Raw genomic sequence first — 18,521 nt, 5'->3', positions numbered from 1 at the left:
CGAGCGAGCGAGCGAATACACAGGTGAACCCAATCAGCATCAGAAGACAAATCAAGCAGTCGAAGGATCAGAAGACCCTTCGGCCCTTCCACTTTTTACTAATCTAACAACAATCAAATCCTTGGGAAACACAGGATCACTTTGTCTTGGCTCCAGGATTCCTCTGATCTCAAGCAATACATTGTACCCCAACTGCAAGGGAGACTATTTATTCTCAATCTTTCCTTCATATTTATTACCGCTTCCAATTTAATGTCTGCTACTTTTTTCAAAGTATCTACATCTAAGTTCAATGCATATGATCCCTCTACGAGTGGGTACGGCAATAAACTCATCACAAGTCCATGGATCCCAATTTCAAATGCACCTTCAAAAGCGGAGAGAATTCCAAGGATATTACATTTTCATTGAAGACATATCTTAAAGTCTAAGCAGCTGATCGGTTATTGGGAAATTGTGACACTTGGTGTTCGGCTCCTTTGCATTATCCTCTCTCGATCCGTGCTGCTGTGTCCTCTCATAATGTTGTAAGGTCATCTCCCTTTTTACCAACGACCAAGAGATCCACATTCAAACTTTCCTTCTATCACCTGCTTAAAACACCCCAGAAACAAATCTGACGATCTTTGTGCACTTCTCATGCTTCAGGTAAGGAAACTGTACACGTGACTCCCGATGTAAGATGAGCAAGACCATTCGATGTGAAATTTGAGCGTGCGCGCTACTGTGATGGGTGGAAAGGCGGACACACGCCCAAACATTCAAAGTCAAAGACTCCTTTATTACACTCGCAGCTCTGCTTCTATTCTCTCCCTGCTGCTGTCGACTGGAGTGATGTCACATCCATGCCGGCCTCCAATTGTTCGGTGTTCCCTTCTTTGTTGATTCCTGCCGTGTGCGTTGTCCCCTGGTATGAAAGTTGTTGGTCCCCGTGGACTCTGAACAGTTGCCACATTCGTCGGCCATCTTGTGTACAGGGTGGCATCCCAGTTAGCATGATGCCCCACCTCCCTAGAACCAGCGCTGTTCGCTGCTTTCGGTCGCCTATATCTGGGTCGTGGGGACTGAATTTGCTAATGTCCAGATGTGCTGGTTTGAGGTGGTCAATGGTGAAAGTCTCTTCCTTTGCACCGATATCCAGCACACATGATGTGTGGAATGAATGATACACACCCGTGAAGTCGAAGTCGAAGACTGGTTCGTTGAACTGGCAGCTCTGCTTATATACTCTCCCGCTACTGATGACAGGTCTTTCGAGATGGCAAAGCCAGCCTCGGATTGGTGGGTGTTCTCGTCATTGCTCATTGCTTCCCACTGTGCGGGATGTCACCTGGGACGAAGATGATTGGTTGCCGCAGGATCTGTGTAGTCACCGCATTCGTCATCCATCTTGTGTACTGGCTTTCGTCCTGGTGAGCAGGCCGCCTCAACCATATATTGTGGAAGAATATGGACCCCATATTTACAAAGGTGGCTCTAACATTCCCTTTCTCCTTAAGGCCTCAGTTTTTGAAAAGGAACGTTAAAGTAATTGGTTCTCCTGTTGGGGGTCCCTTGTCCTCATTTTTCTTCTTTTTCTTTTAGAAAGGGGATGGAGGGGAGATGGGGTGGTTTAATGGGGGGGGGATTTTTTTATTCTTTCTTTTAACTATGACAAGTGTATTTATATATTATTTGTGTTATTATTAATTTTGTGAATTCTTTGTGGATTTTATTTATAAATAATATTTTTAAAAAATTATCAGAGGTCAATCCACAGGACGTAAAGTGGGCAAGAGCAACACTGGGGACACCCTCCTGCCCCACCCCCCCACCACCCCAAATATCAATGTGATCCACTATGATCATTGACAAAATCATCGAGCACCCATTCACACGGCCAACAGCATCATCCAGCTATTCCCGTCGGGAAAGAGATCCAGGACTTTCAGAGCCAGTACCACTAGGCCCAGGAACAGCCTCTTCCTCCAGGCAGGGAGAACGTGGAACGATTGATGAGCTACTCATACAAATACTCCTCGACTCTGCTATTTATTCAACAATATCGAGTAATTTTTTCTGGACGTGCTGCTCATGTATCATTTGTCTGTTGTGTGAGGGCTTGGTTGTGTGTTTGCGTATGTTTATCCCAAGAACTCTGTTTTATCAGGTCGTACTTGTGCTATCCAAGGGTAATAAATTTGATGTTGTACTCTGGAGCGGGTGCAGAATAGATTTTCTGGATCGGAGAATGTATCTCATGAAGCAAAGTTGACTGAGTAGGGCTTTTCTCTTCCCCTCCCCCCAACCCCGCAAAATAGACTTTATTTACAAATTATTTCCAAAGAGGAAGACCATTCCAAGTCTTTTCTCCTCCTCCTGTTGTATCCAGATATTCCCTTCACTGCACATTGCTGCATACATCTCTGTTTACCTTCATTGCCACCACTTTGATACCGTGTGGTTACTGCCCCCCTCTGCTGTTGGAGGAGTTCCCCTTGGTCTCAGCCTCTCAGTGCACGGTTATGGAAGGATTATGATCCATCCCCATAGTGCCTTCGTGTTGGCTATGCCAAGCCTCCGTGCATCCCTCAGCATCTACCCCTGCAGCCTGGAATATGCCAGTCGGCAGCGGTCCTTCCCCGACATATCCGCTTGCTGAAAGACTGACAGGACACGTTTAACATAGAACATGAGAGCACAGTACAAGCACTTCAGCCCGCGATGTTGTGCCGACCGATGTATTCATACCAAAATAAAAATAACTAACCCCTTCCTCCCTCATAACCCTCTATTTTTCTTTCATCCACGTGACTCAGAGCCTCTTAAATGCCCCTAACGTTTCAGCCTTCACCACTACCCCAGTTCTAGGGCTCGTCCCATGTCCATGACCTGGTACACATACACTGCATTCCCTCCCTTTGTCACCCTCCTGCTCCCCCCACCCCGAGCCAGTAGTGAAGGTGATTTCTGTCCCAACAGGTGTGGCGGACGTCATCCAGGGAGCAGATCCGGGAGATGAACCCAAACTGCAACGAATTCAGCTTCCCGCAGATCTCTGAAAGCACGTCCGTGGGCCAAGGTGAGTGACCCGAGGTGAACCAGAGCTCCAGGGGTGGTTTGTCCTCTGGGTCCTTCCCTAATACTGTCCCCTGTCACCCACCTGGCCCTTCCCCAAAGCCCTCATCTCCCACCAGGCCTGTCCCCAAACCCCTCCCCCTGCTGAGATCATCCCCAAAATACTGTCAGGCCTGTCAACAAAGCCCCTATTCCCCACTGGGCCCATCCCCAATGCTCCACCCATTGCTTGGACCGTCTCCAGAGCTCCTGTCTCCCACCAGGGCTTTCAACAAGCCCCTGTCCCACAACATGCCCAGCCAAAAGTCCCTGTCCCCGTCCCCCACGCCAATTCACCTGTATCCAAAGGCCCAACATCAGGTCTGTCCTCCCACCAGACCAGTTCCCTCACTGGGACCCTCTCCAATCGATTACCCATCACAACTACCCCACCAAAGTTCTTTAACCTTCCCCTTCCCCCACCCACAGGCCTTGGTATCTGAGCTGCTCCTAGGACCCCTAGACAGTGGAGATGTGGGGAGGGCAGTGCTCCATCTCCTTCCCGTTGACAGTGTCCCATACCTTCACAAAGCTGGGGAATCCCCTGACCCTTGGCACACAGATATCTATCCCATCTGAGCCAGTCCTCTCTCTCTCTCTCTCTCTCTCTCTCCCCCCACCATCCTGGAGAATGTGGCCCAGTTCAGCTAGCTGCTACAGTACACACTGCCCTTCACCTCTTCCCCAGGACTTCTGCTCCCACTTGTCCTTCAACGAGCTGTGTGCCCACAGCCAGGAGCTTCCCCCTCCTAGTTAACCTTGGCCCTGTGGGTGAGTGGGTGGGACATGACAAGGGTTTGTAGGTGGTGGAATTGGGGTAAGAAAGTTTGGGTGAGACCTGGGAAAGAGAACGGTGATAATCCGGCCGGTGTGAGGCATTGAAGACGGAGTCAATGGGCAGTCCCCTGCCGGGTCCATCCCCCAGCATGTCTATCTCCAAAACTGACATCGCCAGGTCCATCCTCAATATCATCCCCTGCCGGGTCCATCCACAATCCCGTCCCCTGCTGGGTCCAACCCCAAAACCGTCCCCCGCTGAATCTGTCCCCAATACCGTCCCCCGCCGGGTCCATCCCCAATTCTGTGCACGCCGGGTCCATCCAAAATCCCGTCTCCCTCCGAGTCCATCCCCAATCTTGTCCCCCACTGGGTCCAACCCCAATACCGTCCCCTACCTGATCCATCCCAATAACATCCCCCACCGGATCCATTCCCAAACGCATCCCCGCCGGGTCCATCAACAGCCCATCTCCTGCTGAGTCCATCCCCAATGCCATTCCCAACTTGGTCTGTCACTAATTCTTTTGCCCGACAGGTCCTCCGACAAACCCACTGGTCTCTCCCCAAAGCCCCTGACCCCCACCAGGTCCATTTCCAAAGCCATTGTCCCCCACCGGCTGGTCCCCAAAGCTCCTGCCTCCCCACGGGATCTGTCCTGAAGCCCCAGCCCTCATGTCTGTCATGTCTGTCCTCCCACTGGACCGATCCACTCGATCACCATTCAGAACTACCCCTCCCCAATTCCCAAACCTCCCCCTTCCCCCACTGACAGGCCTTGGAACCTGAGCTGCTCCTGAGACCCCCATTTGGTGGTGATGTGGGGAGGGCAGTGGTCCAGTCTCCTTGCCGGTGGCAGTGTCCCAGACACTCATGGAAAGTAGGAGGAAGAACCCTGGGAATAATTGAGAGTGGCGAGGTTAGTGCCGCGGTTAGAAAAACGCTGATAAGGGGCCAGCGAGCCGGGAATTCCCTGACCCTTGGCACCGGGACATCTGTCCCATCTGAGCCAGTTCTCTCTCTCCCCCCACCCTGGAGGCTGTGACCCTATGTAGCTGGCTGCTACAGTACACACTGCCCTTCACCTCTTGCCCCAGGACTCCTGCTCTCACTTGTCCTTCGACAAGCTTTGTGACTACAGGCTGGACCTTCCCCCACCTTGCTACCCTTGGCCCTGTGGGCGAGTGGGTGGGCCATGACGAGGGGGTTGTAGGTGGTGGAATTGGGCAAGAAAATTTGGGTGAGAGCCAGGAGAGACTGGTGATCATCTGTCCAGGGTGAGGCATTAGGGACAGAGTCACTGGGCAGGGGTCAGAGTCTCAGGGAAACATGGGCACTGGAATTGGAAGCAATCACAGCTCATGGAAAGTAGGAGGAAGAACCCTGGGAATAATTGAGAGTGGCGAGGTTAGTGCCGCGGTTAGAAAAACGCTGATAAGGGGCCAGCGAGCCGGGTTCAAATTTGACACTGTCTCTGGGGAGTTGTACATTCTTCCTGTGTCTGCGTGCATTTCCACAAGTTGCTCCTGGTCCTTCCACCATTTAAAACATACCGGGGTTTGTAGGTCATTGGTGTAATTGAGTGGTTGTGGCTCAGAGGCTGAAAGGGCCTGTTCCCGGGCTGCATGTGTCAATCTAAAATTTCCATCTAAAATGATAGTCCAGCCTGTCATGAATTATTTAAGGATTCAACTCAAAAGTGTGGACAAGATAGACAACTCCGAAACCATCCTTTTGGCCCTTCTTTTCTGATGGCCAAGCTGCTTGCAAACAGTCCATATCCCTCTCATCCTTTTCATTCCACGGACCCATTCAACTCGCATTGCATTGTCAATCTCACGGCCTGTTGGAAGAAGTTATTTCCCTGTCTGGCAGCCTGATTTTGTTCCTCCATATCTCCTTCCTGATAGTAGTGGGTCAAAGATGCTGTGTGCTGGATGTCTGCGGGTCTATTTACAGGCCCCATCCCTGTACAATCAGAGGCTCCTTGTCTCGAAGTCCCATGCATGTGGCCTCTCACTCAGCAATCCCTCGTCGGTACACAACTACCCCCTCCTTACCTACCTCTACCAGCCCTTAGAATCCTCATGACAGTTCCAGGCACCTGTTATGTCGACCCTTGCTGACCCACGCCAGCTCTAATTTGGACACTGCCTCACCTAAAATATTGGAATAACCAGCGCCTTCTACCCTCGAGAGCCCGAGGGAATCCGCACCCTCAGCAGTGTCCTGCTGGTGCACCATCGAATGCCCTCCATCCCCCTTCCACAGGTTCCCTGCTGTTATCAGGCTCCTGTATGGACCCCACCCTGGCAAAACTACCCATATTTTCACTGATCCCTCTGTAATTCAACATTCCGTCCAGGGGTCAGCGTTGTATTGTGGGACTGGTGGAGAACAAAGCACCAATATCAGGAGACAAGGAGCAATGTAGAGACCCCCAGCTCTGTGAGATGGGGAACATTGCAGAGACTCCCAACTCCAGGAGACAGGGACTAGCACAGAGACCCACAGTTCTGGGAGAACGGCTGAGTTGTACACAAGTCTGGAAGTGGCTGGGCCCAGAAGTATACAATGCTATTTTCCAGGGTAAACTGGAACAAACGCGAGGCAATGCACTTTGGTAAATTAGTCCGCTGTCCTCTTCACAGTCAGATCTGACTACCTGAAGGTGTCGGGGAACTGGCTTGGAGGGGCCAAGGCATGCAACAAGAATTGGTCAGAGCCGATTGTAAAGGTCCACCAGAAATTGGGTGTGTGGGAATGACATTCCCTCTCAGAAATGGGGAAGAACCTGGTTATCAGGTGCAAGGTGCTCTCGGTACTGCCGCATGTGATGCAGGCGTGGCCCATCCCACATACCTCTGCCCTGGCGATTACCAGAGCAGTTTCCCTCTTCATGTGGGGATCCAAAATGGATGGAGTGGGAAGGAGATCCATGTACGTCACCAGACTATGGTGTTATGAGCCCAAAGGACCCCAAAACCCAGCAGCAATAGACATTCACCAAGACAAGTCGTTATTTAAAAATAAGTTGTTTTATTTATCTTTTAATATGAAAACAGAATCAAACTTTAACTTATCTCTATTAACCTAACTAACCTTAATCGCCTTCTAAGTCTAAGTGCACGTGTATGATGTGTGTGTAAATTTAAGAAAAGTTATTTGGTTTACAGTTCAATCTCACTTCTCATTCTTCCAAGTTCATTGGTTGTAGGCAATTCTAATACTGTGCACACAATTGAACATGTATAAAGTTCATCAGGCTTTGCCACTCAAGAAAGTTCCGTAGGGTTTGCAGAGAGAGATTTGTTGTTCCAGGATTTCCACAACTGAGCTACCACCATTAGTCACCACAATGTCTCGCTGATAAAACTTGGCCCATCAGGGTTTTCCAAATGATAACCTCTTTCTTTCAGGCTACCACAGTGTTCCTTCCTGTTGCACTTATTCCGAGAGAAACATCAGACAGATAGCACTTCCAGCCATCCGCCACTCTTGAGATTTCTGTTTCCTACAATATTCTCCTGGCTTGCACTGTTCAACTGCTTTCAATGCCATGCCCACTCTGGCTGAGAGAGCTTGTTTCACCCCTTTCTCTCTCTCTCTCACTCCAACTGAGATTGCATGTGACTCTCTCACTTGAAAACCACCCCCCCCCCCCACCTTTTTCAGAAAACAACAGAAGTTATCCTTCTTGGTCAAGCTGTTGTCTTAGCTAAACAAAACCCAGGGGTGACCTTTCTTTCAGCACTTTGTAGATATTCAACCAGCCAGCCTGTCTCCAAACCAAAACAATGGTCTAGTTATTTCATGACCTCATTTCAATTTGCAGCTACTTGTGAAATGTGCATAGCATTCTCCATAGTTTCTGTGATGTAACTGAATATGAATTCTTCAGTATTTCAAATAAAATATGTTTTAAAATGTGTGTATGTCTTTAACCTACTCTAATTTTACCAGATTCTCCCAAATATATATTCCATGACAATGGGGTTAAGGGCGTAACCAATGTGGCCTTCATCGTGTGAGGTTGCATCAGACTGAGCATGGAAACTAAGTACAAGGGCATCGAGTGCCGCTATGAACCAAGGATCTACCTGTCTCAGATGTTCTGAAAGATTGGTGCAATGTTCCAGTCAGCTAGACTTTGCCACATCACCTTTGTGGAAAAGTTTTCATAGACAAACATTTTGACCACAAAGCCATCAGGTAGTGGTCAGCACGGAATTCCTGCTGACACAGAGATACCAGGACTTGATGGATAATGCGGGGTGATCCTCTGAGCAGAGAATCCAGAGACAGACAACCAGACCTCCCTCTGGTTAAGGAGAGTGAGGCCATCACGGACAAGGAGTGTGGCCTGAAGGACCAGGTCAAGGAACATGAGCTGTAGCTCGATGACCTTACTCTGGTTAGGGAAAATGAGGCTATCGTAGACAAGAGCTACAGGCAGGTGGTCGCCCAGGGGCTCACGGGATGAGGGGAAGTGGGTTACCGTTAGGAGGAGGAAAGGAAGGGGGCAAATTCATGTGCAAGCACCCGAGTCTGTAATCTTCAGAAATCAGTACTCCACCTTGAATACTGAGGAGTGGGATAGTCAGACCATGGTGGGCAGAGGTGTGGTGTCAACCTCTGTAGGGAAAAAAGAAAAAGGGCAAGAGTTATAGGGTGAGGGTTAGTAGGATAAGGAAAGGGACAAGTTTAAATAATTTGAGGGAAGAAAAGCAGGAAGTCGTAAACAGATGTTGCAGTGAAAATTGTGAGAATAGTAGAAAGGAGGATATTCAGAAGGTAGGATGTAGGAGATCCCTGAGTTGTATTTATTTTAATGTGAGGAGCATAGTAAGGAAGCTGGATGAGCTAAAGGTGTGGATTGACATGCGGCATTATGATGTTGTGGCCATTAGCGAGACGTGGTTGAAAGAAGGTTGTGACTGGCAGTTGAATGTTCCAGGATTTCACTGCTTGAGATGTGACAGAGTTGGTGGATTAAGAGGGGGAGGTGTGGCATTAAATGTCAGGGAGGATATTACAGCAATGCTGAGGCAAGGTAGACTGGAGGGCTCGTCAAGAGAGGCAGTGTGGGTAGAGCTGAAAAATAAGAAGGGTGAGGTTACTATTATGGGGGTATATTATAAGCCTCCAAATGGAGAAAGGGAGCTAGGAGAGTTAATGTGCAAATAGGTGAGATATGCAAGTGAAATAGGGTGGTGTTGGTTGGGAATTTCAATTTTCCAAACATCAATTGGGAAACGCAGTCAGTAAAAGGGCAGGATGGCTAAGCATTGTGTTCAGGATTGCTTTCTGCAGCAATATGTTGAGACGCCAATTAGAGGGGGAGCAGTGTTCGATCTGTTGTTTACGAATGCAATGAGGCAGGTGACAGAGGTGTGCGTTAGGGAGAACTGCGGATCCAGTGATCATGGGTCCATTAGCTTTAGCTTAATGATGGAAAGGGATAGGTCGGGTCCGAGGTTGATGGTCTTCGAGTAGGGGAAGGCCAGATTTGGAGAAATGAGAAGGGATTTGCAGAGAGTTGTGTGGGTTGAACTTTTTCCTGGAAAGGATGTAGAGAAAATTTGGGGGACATTTAGTGGTGAGATTTTGAGAGTACAGGATCTTTATGTTCCAATCAGGCCAAAGGGGAAGACTAAAGGTTTGAGGGAGCCATAGTTTTCTGGTGAAATTAAGAAGTTGGTACGGGACAAGAGGTAGACCTACACCAAATATAAAATCAAGGGATTAAGCAGATAGGTAAAAAGGGATGTGTCTATAGCTAATAAGGCGAAGGTGAATCCTCAGGGTTTGTTCACATATGTGAACAGTAAAAGGAGGGTTAAACATAGAATAGGTCGACTGGATGATGGGACCAGTGAACTATGTCAGGAACCGTATGAGATGGAGAAATATTGAACAAATTTTTCTCATCTGTATTCACGAGGGAAACGGACATTGGGCTATACAAGATCAGAGAGGTAAATGGTTTAGTTATGGAAAGGATAGGGATTAGTAAAGCGAGAGATTTGGAGCTTCTGGGGTCAATTAAGGTGGATAAGTCTCATGGTCCTGATGGGATTTTTCGCCGGACTTTAAGCGAGGTCAGGGAACAAATAGCAGGGGCACTGACAGCGATTTTTCAAATTTCACTGGAGGAGGGTGTGGTGCCGCGGGATTGGAGGGTTGCAAATGTAGTTCTGTTGTTCAAAAAAGGCAGTAGGTGTAGGCCAAGTAATTATCGGCCAGTAAGTTTGAGTTCGGTGGTGGGGATGGTTATGGAGGGTATTCTTCGAGATAGTATGTACAAATATCTGGATAGGCAGGGATTGATTGGGAGCACCCAGCATGTGTTAGTGAAGGGAAAATCATGTTTGATGAATCTTGTTGAGTTTTTTGAAGAGGTGATAAGAAATGTGGATGAAGGTAGGGCGGTTGACAAGATCTATTTAAATTTTAGTAAAGCTTTTGATAAAGTACTGCATGTAAGGTTAGTTAGGAAGGTTCATCACTATGGATTAATAGATAGTGAGATGGATTCAGAGGTGGCTGGGAGAAAGACAGCAGAGAGTCATGGTGGACAACTCTCTATTAGGATGGAAGCCTGTGACGAGCAGTGTGCCTCAGGGATTGGTGCTGCGTCCCCTGTTGTTTATCATTTATATTCATGATTTGGATGAGGGGATGGCGAACTGGGAAAGCAAATATGCAGACGATACAAAAATAGGGGGAGTTGTGGATGGTGAGGAAGGTTTTCTTGGATTACAGGATTTGGTTTGTTTTGAAAAGTGAACTGAAAGATGGAAGATGGAATTTAATGTTGACAAGTTAGAGGTGCTGCATTCCGGAAAAAATAACCAAAATAGGACCTATGCAGTTAAGGGGAGGGGGTCGAGGAATGCAGAGGAACAGGGATCTTGGAGTTATGGTACAGAGTTCACTGAAGGTGGATTCCCAGGTAGACATGGTAGTTAAGAAGACATATGGTCTGCTGGCCTTCATAAATCATAGTGCAGGGTGTAGGAGCTGGGAGGTGATGCTTCAGCTGTTAAAGGCATTGGTAAGGCCAGGTTTGGAGTACTGTAAGCTCACACCAAGACACAAGAGCAACTTATCCGTGAACCACTCTTTGCAGACGATGCCGCTTTAGTTGCCCATTCAGAGCCAGCTCTCCAGCGCATGACGTCCTGTTTTGCGGAAACTGCCAAAATGTTTGGCCTGGAAGTCAGCCTGAAGAAAACTGAGGTCCTCCATCAGCCAACTCCCCACCATGACTACCAGCCCCCCCCCCCCACATTTCCATCGGCTACACAAAACTCAAAACGGTCAACTAGTTTACCTATCTCGGCTACACCATTTCATCGGATGCAAGGATAGACAACGAGATAGAAAACTGACTCGCCAAGGCAAATAGCGCCTTTGGAAGACTACACAAAAGTGTCTGGAAAAACAACCAACTGAAAAACCTCACAAAGATTAGCGTATACAGAGCTGTTGTCATACCCACACTCCTGTTCGGCTCTGAATCATGGGTCCTCTACCGACATCACTTATGGCTCCTAGAACGCTTCCACCAGCGTTGTCTCTGCTGCATCCTCAACATTCATTGGAGCAACTTCATCTCCAACATCAAAGAACTCGAGATGGCAGAGGCCGACAGCATCGAATCCACGCTGTTGAAGATCCAACTGTGCTGGGTAGGTCACTTCTCCAGAAAGGAGGACCATCGCCTCCCCAAGATCGTGTTATATGGCGAGCTCTCCACTGGCCACCGAGACAGAGGTGCACCAAAGAAGAGGTACAAGGACTGCCTAAAGAAATCTCTTGGTGCCTGCCACATTGACCACCGCCAGTATGCTGATATCGCCTCAAATCATGCATCTTGGTGCCTCACAGTTCGGCGGGCAGCAACCTCCTTTGAAGAAGTCCGCAGAGCCCACCTCACTGACAAAAGACAAAGGAGGAAAAACCCAACACCCAACCACAACCAACCAATTTTCCCTTGCAACCGCTGCAACCATGTCAGCCTGTCCCGCATCAGACTTGTCAGTCGCAAACGAGCCTGCAGCTGATGTGGACATTACCCTTCCATAAATCTTCATCCGCGAAGCCAAGCCAAAGAAAGAGTGCAGGAGCTGGGAGGTGATGCTGCAGCTGTTAAAGGCATTGGTGAGGTCAGGTTTGGAGTATTGTGCTCAGTTCTAGTCTCCGAACTATAGGAAGGATATAGATAAGGTGGAGAGTGTGCAGAGAAGATTTACAAGGATGTTGCCTGGTTTACAGCATCTGGATTACAGGGAGAGATTAAGGAGACTGGGACTTTATTCATTGGAATGTCGACGACTGAGAGGGGACTTGATGGAGGTATTTAAAATTATGAAAGGAATAGATAGACTAGACATAAACAGACTCATTCCCCTGAGGATAGGGAAGGTTGGAACAAGAGGCCATGAGTTAAGGGTAAGAGGGCAAAACTTTAGGAGAAATATTAGAGGATGCTTCTTCACTCAGAGACTGGTGGCAGAATGGAATGTTCTTCCGAATGAGATAGTTGCAGCAGGGTCCCTTCTGTCATTTAAGAGAAGGTTGGATGTGTACATGGAGGTGAAGGGGTTGGTGGGATATTGGCGGAGAATGGGAGGATTGAGCTAGTGGAGTTGTTCTAGTGAACCGTTGCGAAGTCAAAAGGCTGACATGGCCTGTTTCTGCTCTGTAAATGGTTATGTGGTTACATGGTGGCACAGTTTTGCATTTCAATGTCCCATCCCTCGTTACAAATCTCTCTGCTCTCCATGTTAGTGCTGCACATTTCTTCACTGCTGCTATTGCTAGACTCAGAAAGTTTGTTTGATATTTATCCAACTTCAGTTTTGTATCTGCTTCATAAAGTTGACCAAGCACAAATATTCTTGTGTCTTTTTGATTTTTTATCTTCATAATTTGTCCTAATAATATACTGAAATCCTTCCAAAATTCTTCCACTTTTACACAGATCCAAACCGAATGGAAAAAAAAATCCCGATCACCTGATTACATTGAAAACATTTCTCGGAATAATTGGAGATAAGTCCATTTAATTTATATGGAGTAAAGCAGAATTGATGTAGACAATTGTACTTTTATAATTGACATAAATCATATTTATAACACTCTTGAAACAATCTTGACCCTATTTCTTCTTGAATTTGTATATTTCAATCTTCTTTCCACCTTTGTTTCGATTAATATAAATCCTTTTCCCCATATTATATTTGATGTCTATAAAATCTTCTTCCCACAAATTTAATATTCTATTCCCTCTGTTCATAGGCAATAACACATTTTTACTCACTGGTGTTTTTCTTGAGATCCCTACCTTTTTTCCATAAACCTACATTAATTTCTTGCCACATTCTGATCGGATCTATCTGTCTTTTTTTCTAGTAATTTGACTCTCCATTTACTGATAAAATACTTTGCTTCCCCTCCTTCATTGTTGTCGGGTTCATGTGGGTCCCAAACGTTAAGAATCAGACCAAAGCGGAGGTACAAAGCACACTTTTATATCGGGGATGGAAACATGACAACAGGGTCGATATGTTAGGCAAACCTCTATACACAGAGTACGCAGGGAGTAAATATACACTTCTAATTAGGAGGGAGAAACCGACAGAGCTTGGGGGAAATTACATGAACTTACACATTCAACATTCAGGATCAAGGTGATACTGTGAGCTCCCACCCCTTGACCGATATGGACACGGCTCTTCCTCGCTGACCTCGAGACTCACCCCAACCCAGTGTGGAAGGTGCTACTTCCTAGCCACAATGAGTTGAAAGAGGCAGAACAAAGGGGGACATGGTTCTTTATAGTTCTGGGGGACTGTGCTGGGAGGGCCGATCACTCGGGAAAGGCTGGGCCCCATTGACTGCTGTGGCCAATGCTCGAAGCCAAGTTCAGGGGCTCGGCAGGGGTCAGTCGAGGTGATTCACCTGGGCCAATTGGGTGAAGGTCAGGGCTGAGTCTGGCCAGGCTGCCTGGACTGCAGCTCCTGGTGGTTTAGGTGGGGCAATTGGATGAAGGTCAGGGCTGAGTCTAGCCGGGCTGCCTGGACTGCAGCTCCTGGTGATTTAGGTGGGCCAATCGCAAGGGTCACCTTGATGGCTTGGAGTGAGTCTTTGACCTGGATTGACAGGTAGTATGTCCACCGAACAGGAGTACAGCAGCGCCACCAGGTGGTGGACACTACCTCTCCATGACAATCCACCCCTTCGGAAGACATGCTGCTTGCCAATAAAGTGCGACAGGTAATAAGAAGGTCAAACGGGGCAATGCAAAGGTGCCTATAAATTGACAATCACATCATGGAATAACTATAGCTATGATAACAAAAATAAGTGCAATCCCCCAATGAACGATAGTCACCCAAATGCCCCTCGTGGAGCCAAATGGCCCCCAGGGTCCCCATGAGGTGGTGATGCTGGTGGATCTGGTCCTTGGATTTTTGAATTTTGGCCACTGAGTCCCGAATGTGGTCAGTCAGCTGGGTGATGTTAGAGGATTCCTTGGGAATGTAGCTGCGGCCCTCCTGGCCAATGACAGCACAGCTGCCAGCAAGTAGTCCAGGACCATCCGATTTGGCATTGCCACTATACGTCTCTCCTTCAGCTCCACAACTCTTCAGGTCAGGGTGTCCTTTGTTTGGTGCAGGGACACTGCTGTCTCATTGGCCAACATCTCCAGGAGGGTGGCCAACCAGGTCATTTCGTTGGAGAGCCATGCGGTGCCATATTTGCGGAAGGCGATCATCCAGAACAGTTCAGCTGCAGTAAAGGCCCTCTTGTTGCAGTGGTTGCCAAAGGCTGGGTGCTCCCCTAGGTCATCGAGAGAGTGGATGTAGGGCATCTCGTATGTGGGGAAATGGCAGCCCTACCAGGTGGTAGGAAGCCAGGGGTAGGCACTGTGGCCGCCTACCCAGTGGGTGCCATTCAAGGTCCAGGGGCTCCCCAGCTTGGTGACATCAGTGGAGGTGGTGAGTGCAGAGCCCGGGTACCCTCTGTGCCGGTCATCACTGTTGCCGACTGGGAGGGTGGAGGTGTGTCTGTGGGGGAGTCTGCACCAACACTTCTTTGGTCTATGGATGAGTAGTGGGATGATGCGGAGTGTCGGGACTCGAGTGGTGGTCCACTTTTAGGCAGAAAAAGATATCCTTTCCATAGTCATTTTTTTTAACTTTATTTAAAATTTTATGACATGAATAAAATAAAAATTATATTTAAAAAAATAATAAAAGATAAGATAATAAAAATTAGAATACTACATCGTTAAACTACACAAATTAACCCCCCCAATAATTATAACACAACATTAATCATCTAATTTAAAATTAGTCCAACCCCCCCAAAAAAAGAGTGAAGAATTAATTAACAATGTTGTAAATAAAATAGAAAAAACCCCACTTACAAAAAAAGGATAAAACTTAACAACAAAAAAATTACTAACAACAAAAAAAAATATCAATACTAAAATAATACCCTTAAACATATATTTAAATCAAACATAATACATGTATTTAACAAATGAAATCCACTTTAAAACTAAGTTCAAATATTAAAATCATATATCAACCACATACCTGTTATACAAAAAATCATAATTAATAATACATAAATACAGAATTTCCATTAATACCAAGTTTCCTTTATAATTCATCGAGAGAACAAAAGCATCCTTTAGAAAAACAATCAGATAAACTTTTTATTCCCTTCCCCTCCCCTTATATAAAAAAATAAAAAAGTTCAAACTCTTAAAAAAATTCTCCATATGCTTCATTTATAACATCTTCAAAATTCTCTATCGAAATTAACTTAATTTTATTAAACTCTTCTCCCTCAATGTATTTGTACTTGGTTTTCTTCTTTTTCTTCTTATCACCTTTCCCCTCATCTTCCTCTTCATCTAATTCAACATCCTCAATTTTTGACTTTTATCTTCTGTGACATCATCCTCTTAAAAAAGAAAGAAAAAAGAGAAAACGTCCCCAAAAAAAAGAGAAAAAAAGGAGAGAAAAAAAACCTCCTAATTCCCTCTCAAATACAATCAGAAAACAAAAAGAGTTAAAAAAATATTTATTTTAAAAAATAATAAAAAAAACCTTCACTTCTTAACCCAAAAATTAAAAAGAAAAAAAAAACAGGTCGGAGGTCACAACTACCTCCTCCTGTTTAAACCGTCCAAAGAGGTAACTCCCCCAAAATATTGGGTGTGAGATAACTCACAGGTAGCTGATGACTTCTGGAAACTAGTGCCCACCCAGTTCCCTCTACCAACTCCCATTTCATTAAACTATCATCATTATTTAAACTATTTAAACTCTTCTCAAAAATAGAAGATAAAAGATTTATTTTTTTTAAATCAACGTTACCACTTCTATCACCATTGCTTTCATTTCTTTTAAAAAACTGGATCCCACCTTACATCTCTACTCTCTTTGGAGACCTTGAAGGACTACATCGTTCCTGAAACTGCATGATTGGTAGAGACTGAGCAAAGTCCATAACCTCTTTAGGATTGTCAAAGAACTTTGGCTAATTTCCATCCTAAAAAATCTTCAGTACCGCAGAATACCTGAATGTTGCCTTATGTCTTTTTTTCCACAACCGTTCTTTCACAGAATTAAATTCGCATTGTTGAAACATAATTTCTTGACTCAAATCTTGATAGAAGAAAACAGGATTATTCTGAACGATCAAAGGAGATCTACTTTGCTGGGCATTTCTAATAGCCGTAGGTAAAATTGTCTCTCTGTCACAGTAGTTTAAACAACAGATCAAAACAGATCTTGGATTCTGTCCTGAAAAAGATTTTTTTCTTAAAACTCTATAAGCACATTCTAGTATTAAACCTTCAGGGAATTTATCCTGTCCTAACACTCGTGGAATCCATTCAGTAAAAAATTTTCTTGGATCTGGTCCTTCTATGCCTTCTGGCAAACCAACAATTTTCACATTGTTCCGTCTAGATTGATTCTCCAAATAATCAAACTTTTTTGCTAAATTTTTATTTTGGATCTGCAATGTTTCAATTATTCTATTTTCATCTTGCAGTTGATCCTGTGCATCGACTAAACCTTGATCACGCATTTCAAATCTTTCAATGGTTTCAAGCTTAAAAGGTCCATTAATGACTTCCGCCATTGCATTAATCTTGGAAATAAACAGGTTCACAAAATTAGCTAAGTGACTCGATACAGAATATATCTTATCTTCAAGATCCTTAACAGACATTTCAACAGAAGTAGATTCAGGCATAATGGGGTCTTGCTGTTCCTTAGAGACCACGGGATCTTCTGTCCCTTCCCTTAATTTAGTATCTTTTCTAGCAGTTTGACTTTGTATAAAAATCCCTCTCAAAGTCCCCCCAGCAATGCCAGGAGACTGAAGATCAGGGTTATCTTTAAGCCAAATCTCTTTAATCATCTTCACTGAATCAATGTCTGGAAAAACCGTTGTAATTGAAGATGTATTTTGCAGCGCCACCACTGTAGCAGTTGAATGACAGCTCTTTAACTCTCCAGCTGGTGGCGCCGCAGCTGATTCAACTGTCAAAGTCTCAGTAACAGCACTCACAGTGGCCGTTGTGTGAAATACTGGCACCCGTCCAGCCCTTTGTTCTGAAAGCTGTTGAGTGCGACCTTCAGAGTGCCTCACCGGCATAAAATGGAGTTTCAATGCCAAACTCTGTACGTCTTCCTCTGGATCCATTCTACGCTGAGTCCTGGCTTCTTGTAAACAAGTAGGCTCAGACATTTTCGGAAAATGTAGTTTTTTAACAGTCTGTTGATGTTTTCTTTTACCTTTTTCTTTGCATATAAACGATTAGGCACTAATCCAACACCTCTTATTATTTATGAACTTTTAAAAGAACTTTAACGGGCACCTAAAGACAAAACAATAAATCAGAGTCAGGAGAGGTCTGGAAGGCGCGTCTGTTCCCTACGCCATCTTGCCACGCCCCCTAATAAATGTAATTTCTTCACACATACCAGCCATTATTTCCTTTATACCAGCAAATTGATCATTTAAAGTTTCAAAATTTTAGGTCATAGAAGACATCATCTTTTCATTTGGTTGGATCAGTTCTGTAGACATGAACTTGACTTCCATCCTTGTTGCAGGGGCCTTGAAGACTGGGGAAAGTGTCTGTGGTTAAACAACAGCTTTCATTGGAGAAGGAGATGTTCTGAAAGCCTAAGGCCTTCCTTCAGTGAGTCCAACTGCAGCAAGTAGTAATTCTTCCTCTTCTTCTCGAATTTCTGAGTTGTCCTCCTTCACCTCATACCTGGCAGCCCTACTGTGGTTCTGATCCAGAATTTCCTGCATGTGATAACATTCATCCATGCTGAGAGGCTCAGTAGCACGTAGGGGAGCATCTCCAGATGGGCCGCTGCATACTGTCAGTCGCCTTCCTGCTAAACCGTGCTCGCATTCGGGCACCCACCCCCCATCTCCTTAGTCAAGCCAGGCTCGGGTCAGATTCCATGCTCGCGCTCCTCCTGGCCCGCCGCCAGGCCAAAGATTTTGGCGACATCTTGCATCTCTGGATGCGCAGAGGATATGGACGTTTCTTCCTCCCAGAACGCGTGGGATACTCACGGAGCTTAATTCAAACC

At 45.9% G+C, this 18,521-nt stretch overlaps 1 long non-coding RNA gene across 1 annotated transcript in view; it reads left to right on the top strand.

The window, feature by feature from the left end:
* The first annotated feature begins 348 nt into the window (after positions 1 to 348).
* The window catches only part of LOC138746355 (uncharacterized), a 34,698-nt gene continuing 16,525 nt past the window's right edge, over positions 349 to 18,521 (top strand). The window contains exons 1-2 of the long non-coding RNA XR_011346896.1: positions 349 to 648; positions 2,962 to 3,061. This is a non-coding gene — a long non-coding RNA (uncharacterized lncRNA). The remainder of the gene's footprint in view (positions 649 to 2,961; positions 3,062 to 18,521) is intronic.

The sequence above is a fragment of the Narcine bancroftii genome, chromosome 11, assembly GCF_036971445.1.
Source record: "Narcine bancroftii isolate sNarBan1 chromosome 11, sNarBan1.hap1, whole genome shotgun sequence".
Taxonomy (NCBI): domain Eukaryota; kingdom Metazoa; phylum Chordata; class Chondrichthyes; order Torpediniformes; family Narcinidae; genus Narcine; species Narcine bancroftii.
Note: the sequence above shows the minus strand (reverse complement) of the source record. Positions and strands in the feature narration are given on the sequence as shown.